Below are 18,772 nucleotides of genomic sequence, written 5' to 3'. Positions count from 1 at the left end.
ACGAACAAGGATGCTCACAAGCGACAGGCAGCATTAAGCAGGTCAGGAGAGGCAGGCTACAAGAGGCAGGCTACAAAAAGCAGGTCGGGAGAGAGGGAGAGAGAGAGAGAGAGAGAGAGAGAGAGGCAGGCTACAAGAGGCAGGTCAGGAGAGAGAGACAGGTCCTAATAAGGGATGCCACTACACAAAACATGACCGTCATATCACATACTGTCTAAACATGAGTGGTATAAAATACAGACAAGCTGAAGACTTAAGACAACATCTGGCTTTATCAACACTGATAATAACCACTGGTTGTCAAAACGTCTCCAAGATACCTGGATGTTACATACGTGTCTAATTCATTATTCCAGGCTGTGTAAGTGTATTTAGGTACACATAATACACATACACAAACTATCATATATAGCAACGTATGTGTAAATTACCTAGAGGATACCCAAAAATGGTCAAAGTGACCACAGTGGACCACAGGGACCACAGTGGACCACAGGGACCACAGTGGACCACAGGGACCACAGTGGACCACAGGGACCACAGTGGACCACAGTGGACCACAGGGACCACAGTGGACCACAGGGACCACAGTGGACCACAGTGGACCACAGGGACCACAGTGGACCACAGGGACCACAGTGGACCACAGTGGACCACAGGGACCACAGTGGACCACAGGGACCACAGGGACCACAGTGGACCACAGGGACCACAGTGGACCACAGGGACCACAGTGGACCACAGTGGACCACAGGGACCACAGTGGACCACAGGGACCACAGTGGACCACAGTGGACCACAGGGACCACAGTGGACTACAGGGACCACAGTGGACCACAGTGGACCACAGGGACCACAGTGGACCACAGGGACCACAGGGACCACAGTGGACCACAGGGACCACAGTGGACCACAGGGACCACAGTGGACCACAGGGACCACAGTGGACCACAGTGGACCACAGGGACCACAGTGGACCACAGGGACCACAGTGGACCACAGTGGACCACAGGGACCACAGTGGACCACAGGGACCACAGTGGACCACAGGGACCACAGTGGACCACAGGGACCACAGTGGACCACAGGGACCACAGTGGACCACAGGGACCACAGTGGACCACAGTGGACCACAGGGACCACAGTGGACCACAGGGACCACAGTGGACCACAGGGACCACAGTGGACCACAGGGACCACAGTGGACCACAGGGACCACAGTGGACCACAGTGGACCACAGGGACCACAGTGGACCACAGGGACCACAGTGGACCACAGTGGACCACAGGGACCACAGTGGACCACAGGGACCACAGTGGACCACAGGGACCACAGTGGACCACAGTGGACCACAGGGACCACAGTGGACCACAGGGACCACAGTGGACCACAGGGACCACAGTGGACCACAGTGGACCACAGGGACCACAGTGGACCACAGGGACCACAGTGGACCACAGGGACCACAGTGGACCACAGGGACCACAGTGGACCACAGGGACCACAGTGGACCACAGGGACCACAGGGACCACAGTGGACTGTGGTCTCTGTGATATCCACGCCTTCCTTGGCACCCACTCACAGGCAAGGTGGGCGTGCCTGTGGATGGGCGTGTGGGTGGGTGGGTGTTAGAAAGAGAAATATATATATGTGTGTACTCACCTAGTTGTGGTTGCCTCCCAGGGGTCGAGTCATAGCTCCTGGCCCCGCCTCTTCACTGGCCGCTACTGGGTCACTCTCCCTGCACCATAAGCTTTATCATACCTCTGCTTGAAGCTATGATGAATGAATCCTGGCAGGATCCATGTGTGTGTGCGTGTACTCACCTAATTGTGGTTGCAAGGGTCGAGACTCAGCTCCTGGCCCCGTGTGTGTGTGTACTCACCTATTTGTACTCACCTATTTGTGGTTGCAGGGGTCGAGTCCTAGCTCCTGGCCCCGCCTCTTCACCGGTTGCTACTAGGCCCTCTCTCTCCCCGCTCCATGAGCTTTATCAAACCTCGTCTTAAAACTGTGTATGGTTCCTGCCTCCACTACGTCATTTTCTAGGCTATTCCACTGCCTTACAACTCTATGACTGAAGAAATACTTCCTACTATCTCTCTGACTCATTTGTGTCTTCAACTTCCAATGTGTGTGTGTGTGTGTGTGTGTGTGTGTGTGTGTGTGTGTGTGTGTGTGTGTGTGTGTGTGTGTGTGTGTGTGTGTGTGTGTGTGTGTGTGTGTGAAAAACATAATTAGAGGAGTTACCGCTGAAGAAAACGCAATAAGGGAAGTCCCGCGTACCGTTTTCTAAATTAAAGGAGAGACTTCTCAGTATTGTGAGTCGTGGAACATTCTCGTGGAACACTCTCCTCACTCTCTGCTGAACAAAGTATCTTCCTATTGTTCAGTTGAACAATGATCATGTAATCAAGGTATTTCTTCGTACAACATGCGTTGTTAAGAGACCAGATCTGGTCTTCAAGACCACAGACCTGGTCTTCAAGACCACAGACCTGGTCTTCAAGACCACAGACCTGGTCTTCAAGACCACAGACCTGGTCTTCAAGACCATAGACCTGGTCTTCAAGACCATAGACCTGGTCTTCAAGACCACAGACCTGGTCTTCAAGACCACAGACCTGGTCTTCAAGACCATAGACCTGGTCTTCAAGACCATAGACCTGGTCTTCAAGACCACAGACCTGGTCTTCAAGACCACAGACCTGGTCTTCAAGACCACAGACCTGGTCTTCAAGACCACAGACCTGGTCTTCAAGACCACACTGGTATATATTAAGACCCTCTACATAAGAGAGGCCATACTAACTAGGATACGACACAATGTTCCTTTTTCCAGACAAATCTTTCCTTTCTCTCTTTCTCTCTCTCTGTAAGCTAGTTCCCTATCCCACCCTATCCCACCTATCACCCCTCCCCCCACCTCTCAACCAGGACCTGGCAAATGCCATCTATTTCCTTCTAAGTATTATTTTTCCTGCCGTCATTGATCCAGTTTCAGTTCCCAGGCACCCGTATTCTCCCTGGAACCCTTACCCTCCACCCTAATTCCCTCACTGGCACTCTGACACTCTCCCTGGCACCATGACACTCGCTGGTACCCCTGGCACCCTATCTGGCACCCTGACACCCTCGCTGGTACCCTGACACTCTCCCTGGCACCCTCCCTGACACCTCTGACATCCTCCCTGGCACCCCTGACACCGTCGCTGGCACCATGACACTTCCTGGCACCACTGACACCCTCCCTGGATCATCTGATACCCTCCCTGGCACCCCTGACACCGTTGCTGGCACCACTGACACCCTCCCTGGCTCATCTGATACTCTCCCTGGAATCCCTGACACCGTCGCTGGCACCATGACACTTCCTGGCACCACTGACACCCTCCCTGGCTCATATGACACCCTCCCTGGCACCCCTGACACCCTCGCTGGCACCATGACACCCTCACTGGTACCCTGACACTCTCCCTGGCACCCTCCGTGACACCTCTGACATCCTCCCTGGCACCCCTGACACCCTCGCTGGCACCATGACACCTTCCCTGGCACCCTGGCAGGTAATGCTCTACATAACCAGGGACTCTATAGTATGTGAATAATGTTAGCTATGGTCTGTACAAGTTGTATTACGGACCTCTAGAAACAAACATTATTATTATTATTATTATTATTATTATTATTATTATTATTATTATTATTATTATTATTATTATTATTATTATTATTATTGACTTTTAACTTTCTCCCCACACGATATTTTTTTTCTTGGATCTCGACTTATGTTGTGAATTAAAGTTGTGGAGACAAGGGGTTTCAGGTTACTGCTACAGATGGTTCAGAAGCAAGGAACAGGTGTACAGTGAGTGAGTGTGCTTGGCGGGAAGTGAGTGAGTGAGTGTGCTTGGGGGGAAGTGAGTGAGTGAGTGTGCTTGGGGGGAGTGAGTGTGCTTGGGGGGAAGTGAGTGTGTTTGGGGGGAAGTGAGTGTGCTTGGGGGGAAGTGAGTGTGCTTGGGGGGAAGTGAGTGAGTGAGTGTGCTGGGGGAAGTGAGTGAGTGTGCTTGGGGGGAAGTGAGTGAGTGAGTGTGCTTGGGGGGAAGTGAGTGAGTGAGTGTGCTTGGGGGGAAGTGAGTGAGTGAGTGTGCTTGGGGGGAGTGAGTGTGCTTGGGGGGAAGTGAGTGTGCTTGGGGGGAAGTGAGTGTGCTTGGGAGGAAGTGAGTGTGCTTGGGGGGAAGTGAGTGAGTGAGTGTGCTGGGGGAAGTGAGTGAGTGTGCTTGGGGGGAAGTGAGTGAGTGAGTGTGCTTGGGGGGAAGTGAGTGAGTGAGTGTGCTGGGGGAAGTGAGTGAGTGTGCTTGGGAGGAAGTAAGTGAGTGTGCTTGGGGAGAAGTGAGTGAGTGAGTGTGCTTGGGGGGAGTGAGTGTGCTTGGGGGGAAGTGAGTGTGCTTGGGGGGAAGTGAGTGTGCTTGGGGGGAAGTGAGTGTGCTTGGGGGGAAGTGAGTGAGTGAGTGTGCTGGGGGAAGTGAGTGAGTGTGCTTGGGGGGAGTGAGTGTGCTTGGGGGGAAGTGAGTGTGTTTGGGGGGAAGTGAGTGTGCTTGGGGGGAAGTGAGTGTGCTTGGGGGGAAGTGAGTGAGTGAGTGTGCTGGGGGAAGTGAGTGAGTGTGCTTGGGGGGAAGTGAGTGAGTGAGTGTGCTTGGGGGGAAGTGAGTGAGTGAGTGTGCTTGGGGGGAAGTGAGTGAGTGAGTGTGCTTGGGGGGAGTGAGTGTGCTTGGGGGGAAGTGAGTGTGCTTGGGGGGAAGTGAGTGTGCTTGGGAGGAAGTGAGTGTGCTTGGGGGGAAGTGAGTGAGTGAGTGTGCTGGGGGAAGTGAGTGAGTGTGCTTGGGGGGAAGTGAGTGAGTGAGTGTGCTTGGGGGGAAGTGAGTGAGTGAGTGTGCTGGGGGAAGTGAGTGAGTGTGCTTGGGAGGAAGTAAGTGAGTGTGCTTGGGGAGAAGTGAGTGAGTGAGTGTGCTTGGGGGGAGTGAGTGTGCTTGGGGGGAAGTGAGTGTGCTTGGGGGGAAGTGAGTGTGCTTGGGGGGAAGTGAGTGTGCTTGGGGGGAAGTGAGTGAGTGAGTGTGCTGGGGGAAGTGAGTGAGTGTGCTTGGGGGGAAGTGAGTGAGTGAGTGTGCTTGGGGGGAAGTGAGTGAGTGAGTGTGCTGGGGGAAGTGAGTGAGTGTGCTTGGGAGGAAGTAAGTGAGTGTGCTTGGGGAGAAGTGAGTGAGTGTGCTTGGGGGGAAGTGAGTGTGCTTGGGGGGAAGTGAGTGTGCTTGGGGGGAAGTGAGTGTGCTTGGGGGGAAGTGAGTGAGTGAGTGTGCTGGGGGAAGTGAGTGAGTGTGCTTGGGGGGAAGTGAGTGAGTGAGTGTGCTTGGGGGCAGTGAGTGTGCTTGGGGGGAAGTGAGTGTGCTTGGGGGGAAGTGAGTGTGCTTGGGGGGAAGTGAGTGTGCTTGGGGGGAAGTGAGTGAGTGAGTGTGCTGGGGGAAGTGAGTGAGTGTGCTTGGGGGGAAGTGAGTGAGTGTGCTTGGGGGGAAGTGAGTGAGTGAGTGTGCTGGGGGAAGTGAGTGAGTGTGCTTGGGAGGAAGTAAGTGAGTGTGCTTGGGGAGAAGTGAGTGAGTGTGCTTGGGGGGAAGTGAGTGAGTGAGTGTGCTTGGGGGGAGTGAGTGTGCTTGGGGGAAGTGAGTGAGTGAGTGTGCTTGGGGGAAAGTGAGTGAGTGAGTGTGCTTGGGGGAAAGTGAGTGAGTGAGTGTGCTTGGGGGGGAGTGAGTGAGTGAGTGTGCTTGGGGGGGAGTGAGTGAGTGAGTGTATTTGGGGGGAAGTGAGTGTGCTTGGGGGGAGTGAGTGTGCTTGGGGGAAGTGAGTGAGTGTGCTTGGGGGGGAGTGAGTGTGCTTGGGGGGAAGTGAGTGAGTGTGCTTGGGGGAAGTGAGTGAGTGTGCTTGGGGAGAAGTGAGTGAGTGAGTGTGCTTGGGGGGAAGTGAGTGAGGGTGCTTGGGAGGGAGTGAGTGTGCTTGGGGGGAAGTGAGTGAGTGTGCTTGGGGGCAGTGAGTGAGTGTGCTTGGGGAGAAGTGAGTGAGTGTGCTTGGGGGGAAGTGAGTGAGTGTGCTTGGGGGGGAGTGAGTGTGCTTGGGGGAAGTGAGTGAGTGTGCTTGGGGAGAAGTGAGTGAGTGAGTGTGCTTGGGGGAAGTGAGTGAGTGTGCTTGGGGGGAAGTGAGTGAGTGTGCTTGGGGGTAAGTGAGTGAGTGTGCTTGGGGGGAAGTGAGTGAGTGTGCTTGGGGGGAAGTGAGTGAGTGTGCTTGAGGGGGAGTGAGTGTGCTTGGGGGGAAGTGAGTGACTGTGCTTGGGGGGAAGTGTGTGTGCTTGGGGGTAAGTGAGTGAGTGTGCTTGGGGGGAAGTGAGTGAGTGTGCTTGGGGGAAGTGAGTGAGTGTGCTTGGGGGGAAGTGAGTGAGTGTGCTTGGGGGAAGTGAGTGTGCTTGGGGGAAGTGAGTGAGTGTGCTTGGGGAGAAGTGAGTGAGTGTGCTTGGGGGAAGTGAGTGAGTGTGCTTGGGGGGAAGTGAGTGAGTGTGCTTGGGGGTGAGTGAGTGTGCTTGGGGGGAAGTGAGTGAGTGTGCTTGGGGGGAAGTGAGTGAGTGTGCTTGGGGGGGAGTGAGTGTGCTTGGGGGGAAGTGAGTGTGCTTGGGGGGAAGTGAGTGAGTGTGCTTGGGGGTAAGTGAGTGAGTGTGCTTGGGGGGAAGTGAGTGAGTGTGCTTGGGGGGAAGTGAGTGAGTGTGCTTGAGGGAAGTGAGTGAGTGTGCTTGGGGAGAAGTGAGTGAGTGAGTGTGCTTGGGGGGAAGTGAGTGAGTGTGCTTGGGAGGGAGTGAGTGTGCTTGGGGGGAAGTGAGTGAGTGTGCTTGGGGGAAGTGAGTGAGTGTGCTTGGGGAGAAGTGAGTGAGTGTGCTTGGGGGGAAGCGAGTGAGTGTGCTTGGGGGGGAGTGAGTGTGCTTGGGGGAAGTGAGTGAGTGTGCTTAGGGAGAAGTGAGTGAGTGAGTGTGCTTGGGGGAAGTGAGTGTGTGTGCTTGGGGGGAAGTGAGTGAGTGTGCTTGGGGGTAAGTGAGTGAGTGTGCTTGGGGGGAAGTGAGTGAGTGTGCTTGGGGGGAAGTGAGTGAGTGTGCTTGGGGGGGAGTGAGTGTGCTTGGGGGGAAGTGAGTGAGTGTGCTTGGGGGGAAGTGAGTGAGTGTGCTTGGGGGGAAGTGAGTGAGTGTGCTTGGGGGAAGTGAGTGAGTGTGCTTGGGGGAAGTGAGTGAGTGTGCTTGGGGGGGAGTGAGTGTGCTTGGGGGGAAGTGAGTGAGTGTGCTTGGGGGGAAGTGAGTGAGTGTGCTTGGGGGGAAGTGAGTGAGTGTGCTTGGGGGGAAGTGAGTGAGTGAGTGTGCTTGGGGGGAAGTGAGTGAGTGTGCTTGGGGGAAGTGAGTGTGCTTGGGGGAAGTGAGTGAGTGTGCTTGGGGGGAAGTGAGTGAGTGTGCTTGGGGGTAAGTGAGTGAGTGTGCTTGGGGGAAGTGAGTGTGCTTGGGGGAAGTGAGTGAGTGTGCTTGGGGAGAAGTGAGTGAGTGAGTGTGCTTGGGGGAAGTGAGTGAGTGTGCTTGGGGGGAAGTGAGTGAGTGTGCTTGGGGGTAAGTGAGTGAGTGTGCTTGGGGGGAAGTGAGTGAGTGTGCTTGGGGGGAAGGGAGTGCGTGTGCTTGGGGGGGAGTGAGTGAGTGTGCTTGGGGGGAAGTGAGTGAGTGTGCTTGGGGGGAAGTGAGTGAGTGTGCTTGGGGGGAAGTGAGTGAGTGATTGTGCTTGGGGGGAAGTGAGTGAGTGTGCTTGGGGGAAGTGAGTGTGCTTGGGGGAAGTGAGTGAGTGTGCTTGGGGGGAAGTGAGTGAGTGTGCTTGGGGGGAAGTGAGTGAGTGTGCTTGGGGGAAGTGAGTGTGCTTGGGGGAAGTGAGTGAGTGTGCTTGGGGGGAAGTGAGTGAGTGTGCTTGGGGGGAAGTGAGTGAGTGTGCTTGGGGGGAAGTGAGTGAGTGTGCTTGGGGGAAGTGAGTGAGTGTGCTTGGGGGGAAGTGAGTGAGTGTGCTTGGGGTGAAGTGAGTGAGTGTGCTTGGGGGGAAGTGAGTGAGTGTACTTGGGGGAAGTGAGTGTGCTTGGGGGGAAGTGAGTGAGTGAGTGTGCTTGGGGGGGAGTGAGTGAGTGTGCTTGGGGGGAAGTGAGTGAGTGAGTGTGCTTGGGGGGAAGTGAGTGAGTGAGTGTGCTTGGGGGAAGTGAGTGAGTGAGTGTGCTTGGGGGGAAGTGAGTGAGTGAGTGTGCTTGGGGGAAGTGAGTGAGTGTGCTTGTGGGGAAGTGAGTGTGCTTGTGGGGAAGTGAGTGAGTGTGCTTGGGGGGAAGTGAGTGAGTGTGCTTGGGGGGAAGTGAGTGAGTGAGTGTGTTTTGGGGGAAGTGAGTGAGTGTGCTTGGGGGGAAGTGAGTGAGTGAGTGTGCTTGGGGGGAAGTGAGTGAGTGAGTGTGCTTGGGGGGAAGTGAGTGAGTGAGTGAGTGTGTTTGGGGGGAAGTGAGTGAGTGTGCTTGGGGGGAAGTGAGTGAGTGTGCTTGGGGGGAAGTGAGTGTGCTTGGGGTGAAGTGAGTGAGTGTGCTTGGGGGGAAGTGAGTGAGTGAGTGAGCTTGGGAAAGTTAGTGAGTTACGGGACCACTAACTAATCTCTCTCTCTAGTCACGATCTCACTTAGCTGATTGCTCCCCCCGCCTCCCCTTCCCCTTTCTTCCATCCCCCTTCCTCCCCTCCCCTCGCAATTTTGATCCACCCCTCTCTACTTCCTCATGTCCCTTACATCCACACTCACAGTGTTGCCTCCACCTCCACCCCTCACCTCTACCCCCCACCTCTACCCCTACCAAGACTCCTCACCTGGACCCCCACCTCGACCCCTCACCTCCCCAGTAATAGAAGTCAGTTCTGGCTGGAACAATGATGATCCTACCATAACACAGTTGTTCCACCAACACCACAATATTGTTCCACCAGCACCACCACAATACTGTCTCACCAACACCACAATACTGTCTCACCAACACCACAATATTGTCTCACCAACACCACAATATTGTCTCACCAACACCACAATATTGTCTCACCAACACCACAATATTGTCTCACCAACACCACAATATTGTTCCACCAACACCACAATATTGTCTCACCAACACCACAATACTGTCTCACCAACACCACAATACTGTCTCACCAACACCACAATACTGTCTCACCAACACCACAATACTGTCTCACCAACATCACAATACTGTCTCACCAACACCACAATACTGTCTCACCAACACCACAATACTGTCTCACCAACACCACAATATTGTCTCACCAACACCACAATACTGTCTCACCAACACCACAATACTGTCTCACCAACACCACAATATTGTTCCACCAGCACCACCACAATATTGTCTCACCAACACCACAATACTGTCTCACCAACACCACAATACTGTCTCACCAACACCACAATACTGTCTCACCAACACCACAATATTGTCTCACCAACACCACAATATTGTCCCACCAACACACACTGTCTCACCACCACAATATTGTCTCACCAGCACCATCACAATACTGTCTCACCAACATCACAATACTGTCTCACCAACACCACAATACTGTCTCACCAACACCACAATACTGTCTCACCAACACCACAATATTGTCTCACCAGCACCATCACAATACTGTCTCACCAACACCACAATACTGTCTCACCAACACCACAATACTGTCTCACCAACACCACAATACTGTCTCACCAACACCACAATATTGTCCCACCAGCACCATCACAATACTGTCTCACCAACACCACAATACTGTCTCACCAACACCACAATACTGTCTCACCAACACCACAATACTGTCTCACCAACACCACAATACTGTCTCACCAACACCACAATACTGTCTCACCAACACCACAATATTGTCTCACCAACATCACAATACTGTCTCACCAACACCACAATACTGTCTCACCAACACCACAATACTGTCTCACCAACACCACAATACTGTCTCACCAACACCACAATATTGTCTCACCAACACCACAATATTGTCTCACCAACACCACAATATTGTCTCACCAACACCACAATATTGTCTCACCAACACCACAATATTGTCTCACCAACACCACAATACTGTCTCACCAACACCACAATACTGTCTCACCAACACCACAATACTGTCTCACCAACATCACAATATTGTCTCACCAACACCACAATACTGTCTCACCAACATCACAATACTGTCTCACCAACACCACAATACTGTCTCACCAACACCACAATACTGTCTCACCAACACCACAATACTGTCTCACCAACACCACAATACTGTCTCACCAACACCACAATACTGTCTCACCAACACCACAATATTGTCTCACCAACACCACAATACTGTCTCACCAACACCACAATACTGTCTCACCAACACCACAATATTGTCTCACCAACACCACAATACTGTCTCACCAACACCACAATATTGTCTCACCAACACCACAATACTGTCTCACCAACACCACAATACTGTCTCACCAACATCACAATATTGTCTCACCAACACCACAATACTGTCTCACCAACATCACAATACTGTCTCACCAACATCACAATACTGTCTCACCAACACCACAATACTGTCTCACCAACATCACAATACTGTCTCACCAACATCACAATACTGTCTCACCAACATCACAATACTGTCTCACCAACATCACAATACTGTCTCACCAACACCACAATACTGTCTCACCAACACCACAATACTGTCTCACCAACACCACAATACTGTCTCACCAACACCACAATACTGTCTCACCAACATCACAATACTGTCTCACCAACACCACAATACTGTCTCACCAACATCACAATACTGTCTCACCAACATCACAATACTGTCTCACCAACATCACAATACTGTCTCACCAACACCACAATACTGTCTCACCAACATCACAATACTGTCTCACCAACATCACAATACTGTCTCACCAACATCACAATACTGTCTCACCAACACCACAATACTGTCTCACCAACACCACAATACTGTCTCACCAACACCACAATACTGTCTCACCAACATCACAATACTGTCTCACCAACACCACAATACTGTCTCACCAACACCACAATACTGTCTCACCAACATCACAATACTGTCTCACCAACACCACAATACTGTCTCACCAACACCACTGTCTCACCAACATCACAATACTGTCTCACCAACATCACAATACTGTCTCACCAACATCACAATACTGTCTCACCAACATCACAATACTGTCTCACCAACATCACAATACTGTCTCACCAACATCACAATACTGTCTCACCAACACCACAATACTGTCTCACCAACATCACAATACTGTCTCACCAACATCACAATACTGTCTCACCAACACCACAATACTGTCTCACCAACACCACAATACTGTCTCACCAACATCACAATACTGTCTCACCAACACCACAATACTGTCTCACCAACACCACAATACTGTCTCACCAACACCACAATACTGTCTCACCAACACCACAATACTGTCTCACCAACATCACAATACTGTCTCACCAACATCACAATACTGTCTCACCAACACCACAATACTGTCTCACCAACACCACAATACTGTCTCACCAACATCACAATACTGTCTCACCAACACCACAATACTGTCTCACCAACACCACAATACTGTCTCACCAACACCACAATACTGTCTCACCAACACCACAATACTGTCTCACCAACACCACAATACTGTCTCACCAACACCACAATACTGTCTCACCAACACCACAATACTGTCTCACCAACACCACAATACTGTCTCACCAACACCACAATACTGTCTCACCAACATCACAATACTGTCTCACCAACACCACAATACTGTCTCACCAACATCACAATACTGTCTCACCAACATCACAATACTGTCTCACCAACATCACAATACTGTCTCACCAACACCACAATACTGTCTCACCAACATCACAATACTGTCTCACCAACATCACAATACTGTCTCACCAACACCACAATACTGTCTCACCAACACCACAATACTGTCTCACCAACACCACAATACTGTCTCACCAACATCACAATACTGTCTCTCACCAACACCACAATACTGTCTCACCAACATCACAATACTGTCTCACCAACACCACAATACTGTCTCACCAACATCACAATACTGTCTCACCAACACCACAATACTGTCTCACCAACATCACAATACTGTCTCACCAACACCACAATACTGTCTCACCAACATCACAATACTGTCTCACCAACACCACAATACTGTCTCACCAACACCACAATACTGTCTCACCAACATCACAATACTGTCTCACCAACACCACAATACTGTCTCACCAACATCACAATACTGTCTCACCAACATCACAATACTGTCTCACCAACACCACAATACTGTCTCACCAACATCACAATACTGTCTCACCAACATCACAATACTGTCTCACCAACATCACAATACTGTCTCACCAACATCACAATACTGTCTCACCAACACCACAATACTGTCTCACCAACATCACAATACTGTCTCACCAACATCACAATACTGTCTCACCAACATCACAATACTGTCTCACCAACATCACAATACTGTCTCACCAACATCACAATACTGTCTCACCAACATCACAATACTGTCTCACCAACACCACAATACTGTCTCACCAACATCACAATACTGTCTCACCAACACCACAATACTGTCTCACCAACATCACAATACTGTCTCACCAACATCACAATACTGTCTCACCAACACCACAATACTGTCTCACCAACACCACAATACTGTCTCACCAACACCACAATATTGTCCCACCAACACCACAATACTGTCTCACCAACACCACAATACTGTCTCACCAACATCACAATACTGTCTCACCAACATCACAATACTGTCTCACCAACACCACAATACTGTCTCACCAACACCACAATACTGTCTCACCAACACCACAATACTGTCTCACCAACACCACAATACTGTCTCACCAACACCACAATACTGTCTCACCAACACCACAATACTGTCTCACCAACACCACAATACTGTCTCACCAACACCACAATACTGTCTCACCAGCACCACAATACTGTCTCACCAACATCACAATATTGTCTCACCAACATCACAATATTGTCTCACCAACACCACAATACTGTCTCACCAACACCACAATACTGTCTCACCAACACCACAATACTGTCTCACCAACACTGTCTCACCAACACCACAATATTGTCTCACCAACACCACAATACTGTCTCACCAACACCACAATACTGTCTCACCAACACCACAATACTGTCTCACCAACACCACAATATTGTCTCACCAACATCACAATACTGTCTCACCAACACCACAATATTGTCTCACCAACATCACAATACTGTCTCACCAACACCACAATACTGTCTCACCAACACCACAATATTGTCTCACCAACATCACAATACTGTCTCACCAACACCACAATACTGTCTCACCAACACCACAATACTGTCTCACCAACACCACAATACTGTCTCACCAACACCACAATACTGTCTCACCAACACCACAATACTGTCTCACCAACACCACAATACTGTCTCACCAACATCACAATACTGTCTCACCAACACCACAATACTGTCTCACCAACACCACAATACTGTCTCACCAACACCACAATACTGTCTCACCAACACCACAATACTGTCTCACCAACACCACAATACTGTCTCACCAACACCACAATACTGTCTCACCAACACCACAATACTGTCTCACCAACACCACAATACTGTCTCACCAACACCACAATACTGTCTCACCAACACCACAATACTGTCTCACCAACACCACAATACTGTCTCACCAACACCACAATACTGTCTCACCAACACCACAATACTGTCTCACCAACACCACAATACTGTCTCACCAACAACACCACAATACTGTCTCACCAACATCACAATACTGTCTCACCAACACCACAATACTGTCTCACCAACACCACAATACTGTCTCACCAACACCACAATACTGTCTCACCAACATCACAATACTGTCTCACCAACACCACAATACTGTCTCACCAACATCACAATACTGTCTCACCAACACCACAATACTGTCTCACCAACACCACAATACTGTCTCACCAACATCACAATACTGTCTCACCAACACCACAATACTGTCTCACCAACACCACAATACTGTCTCACCAACACCACAATACTGTCTCACCAACACCACAATACTGTCTCACCAACACCACAATACTGTCTCACCAACATCACAATACTGTCTCACCAACATCACAATACTGTCTCACCAACATCACAATACTGTCTCACCAACACCACAATATTGTCTCACCAGCACCATCACAATACTGTCTCACCAACACCACAATACTGTCTCACCAACACCACAATATTGTCTCACCAGCACCATCACAATACTGTCTCACCAACATCACAATACTGTCTCACCAACACCACAATACTGTCTCACCAACACCACAATACTGTCTCACCAACACCACAATACTGTCTCACCAACACCACAATACTGTCTCACCAACACCACAATACTGTCTCACCAACACCACAATACTGTCTCACCAACACCACAATACTGTCTCACCAACACCACAATACTGTCTCACCAACACCACAATACTGTCTCACCAACATCACAATACTGTCTCACCAACACCACAATACTGTCTCACCAACATCACAATACTGTCTCACCAACACCACAATACTGTCTCACCAACATCACAATACTGTCTCACCAACACCACAATACTGTCTCACCAACACCACAATACTGTCTCACCAACACCACAATACTGTCTCACCAACACCACAATACTGTCTCACCAACACCACAATACTGTCTCACCAACACCACAATACTGTCTCACCAACACCACAATACTGTCTCACCAACACCACAATACTGTCTCACCAACACCACAATACTGTCTCACCAACACCACAATATTGTTCCACCAACACCACAATACTGTCTCACCAACAACACCACAATACTGTCTCACCAACATCACAATACTGTCTCACCAACACCACAATACTGTCTCACCAACACCACAATACTGTCTCACCAACACCACAATACTGTCTCACCAACACCACAATACTGTCTCACCAACACCACAATACTGTCTCACCAACACCACAATACTGTCTCACCAACACCACAATACTGTCTCACCAACACCACAATACTGTCTCACCAACACCACAATATTGTCTCACCAACACCACAATACTGTCTCACCAACATCACAATACTGTCTCACCAACACCACAATACTGTCTCACCAACATCACAATACTGTCTCACCAACATCACAATACTGTCTCACCAACACCACAATACTGTCTCACCAACATCACAATACTGTCTCACCAACATCACAATACTGTCTCACCAACATCACAATACTGTCTCACCAACATCACAATACTGTCTCACCAACAACATCACAATACTGTCTCACCAACAACATCACAATACTGTCTCACCAACATCACAATACTGTCTCACCAACAACATCACAATACTGTCTCACCAACATCACAATACTGTCTCACCAACATCACAATACTGTCTCACCAACATCACAATACTGTCTCACCAACATCACAATACTGTCTCACCAACACCACAATACTGTCTCACCAACACCACAATACTGTCTCACCAACATCACAATACTGTCTCACCAACATCACAATACTGTCTCACCAACATCACAATACTGTCTCACCAACACCACAATACTGTCTCACCAACATCACAATACTGTCTCACCAACATCACAATACTGTCTCACCAACATCACAATACTGTCTCACCAACATCACAATACTGTCTCACCAACATCACAATACTGTCTCACCAACACCACAATACTGTCTCACCAACACCACAATATTGTCCCACCACAATACTGTCTCACCAACATCACAATACTGTCTCACCAACACCACAATACTGTCTCACCAACACCACAATACTGTCTCACCAACATCACAATACTGTCTCACCAACACCACAATACTGTCTCACCAACATCACAATACTGTCTCACCAACATCACAATACTGTCTCACCAACAACATCACAATACTGTCTCACCAACATCACAATACTGTCTCACCAACAACATCACAATACTGTCTCACCAACATCACAATACTGTCTCACCAACACCACAATACTGTCTCACCAACATCACAATACTGTCTCACCAACATCACAATACTGTCTCACCAACACCACAATACTGTCTCACCAACACCACAATACTGTCTCACCAACACCACAATACTGTCTCACCAACACCACAATACTGTCTCACCAACATCACAATACTGTCTCACCAACACCACAATACTGTCTCACCAACACCACAATACTGTCTCACCAACACCACAATACTGTCTCACCAACACCACAATACTGTCTCACCAACACCACAATACTGTCTCACCAACACCACAATACTGTCTCACCAACACCACAATACTGTCTCACCAACATCACAATACTGTCTCACCAACATCACAATACTGTCTCACCAACACCACAATACTGTCTCACCAACACCACAATACTGTCTCACCAACACCACAATACTGTCTCACCAACATCACAATACTGTCTCACCAACATCACAATACTGTCTCACCAACACCACAATACTGTCTCACCAACACCACAATACTGTCTCACCAACACCACAATACTGTCTCACCAACACCACAATACTGTCTCACCAACACCACAATACTGTCTCACCAACATCACAATACTGTCTCACCAACATCACAATACTGTCTCACCAACACCACAATATTGTCCCACCACAATACTGTCTCACCAACATCACAATATTGTCTCACCAACATCACAATACTGTCTCACCAACACCACAATACTGTCTCACCAACATCACAATACTGTCTCACCAACACCACAATACTGTCTCACCAACACCACAATACTGTCTCACCAACATCACAATATTGTCTCACCAACATCACAATATTGTCTCACCAACACCACAATATTGTCCCACCAACATCACAATATTGTCTCACCAACATCACAATATTGTCTCACCAACATCACAATATTGTCTCACCAACACCACAATACTGTCTCACCAACACCACAATACTGTCTCACCAACACCACAATACTGTCTCACCAACACCATCACAATACTGTCTCACCAACACCATCACAATACTGTCTCACCAACACCATCACAATACTGTCTCACCAACACCATCACAATACTGTCTCACCAACACCATCACAATACTGTCTCACCAACACCACAATACTGTCTCACCAACATCACAATACTGTCTCACCAACACCACAATACTGTCTCACCAACATCACAATATTGTCTCACCAACACCACAATATTGTCTCACCAACACCACAATATTGTCTCACCAACATCACAATACTGTCTCACCAACACCACAATACTGTCTCACCAACATCACAATATTGTCTCACCAACACCACAATACTGTCTCACCAACACCACAATACTGTCTCACCAACACCACAATACTGTCTCACCAACACCACAATACTGTCTCACCAACACCACAATACTGTCTCACCAACACCACAATACTGTCTCACCAACACCACAATACTGTCTCACCAACACCACAATACTGTCTCACCAACACCACAATATTGTCTCACCAACACCACAATACTGTCTCACCAACACCACAATACTGTCTCACCAACACCACAATACTGTCTCACCAACACCACAATACTGTCTCACCAACACCACAATATTGTCTCACCAACACCACAATACTGTCTCACCAACATCACAATACTGTCTCACCAACACCACAATATTGTCTCACCAACACCACAATATTGTCTCACCAACACCACAATATTGTCTCACCAACATCACAATATTGTCTCACCAACACCACAATATTGTCTCACCAACACCACAATACTGTCTCACCAACACCACAATACTGTCTCACCAACATCACAATACTGTCTCACCAACATCACAATACTGTCTCACCAACACCACAATACTGTCTCACCAACACCACAATACTGTCTCACCAACACCACAATACTGTCTCACCAACACCACAATACTGTCTCACCAACATCACAATACTGTCTCACCAACATCACAATACTGTCTCACCAACATCACAATACTGTCTCACCAACATCACAATACTGTCTCACCAACACCACAATATTGTCTCACCAACATCACAATACTGTCTCACCAACACCACAATACTGTCTCACCAACATCACAATACTGTCTCACCAACATCACAATACTGTCTCACCAACATCACAATACTGTCTCACCAACACCACAATATTGTCTCACCAACATCACAATACTGTCTCACCAACATCACAATACTGTCTCACCAACATCACAATACTGTCTCACCAACATCACAATACTGTCTCACCAACATCACAATACTGTCTCACCAACATCACAATACTGTCTCACCAACA

General features: G+C 49.1%; 1 protein-coding gene across 4 annotated transcripts in view; it reads right to left on the bottom strand.

The window, feature by feature from the left end:
• Positions 1 to 18,772, bottom strand: part of ASPP (Ankyrin-repeat, SH3-domain, and Proline-rich-region containing Protein) — a 533,257-nt gene that overhangs the window by 276,891 nt on the left and 237,594 nt on the right. The window lies entirely within an intron of this gene.

This window comes from Cherax quadricarinatus, chromosome 7, assembly GCF_038502225.1.
Source record: "Cherax quadricarinatus isolate ZL_2023a chromosome 7, ASM3850222v1, whole genome shotgun sequence".
In the NCBI taxonomy this organism is placed as follows: Eukaryota; Metazoa; Arthropoda; class Malacostraca; order Decapoda; family Parastacidae; genus Cherax; species Cherax quadricarinatus.
Note: the sequence above shows the minus strand (reverse complement) of the source record. Positions and strands in the feature narration are given on the sequence as shown.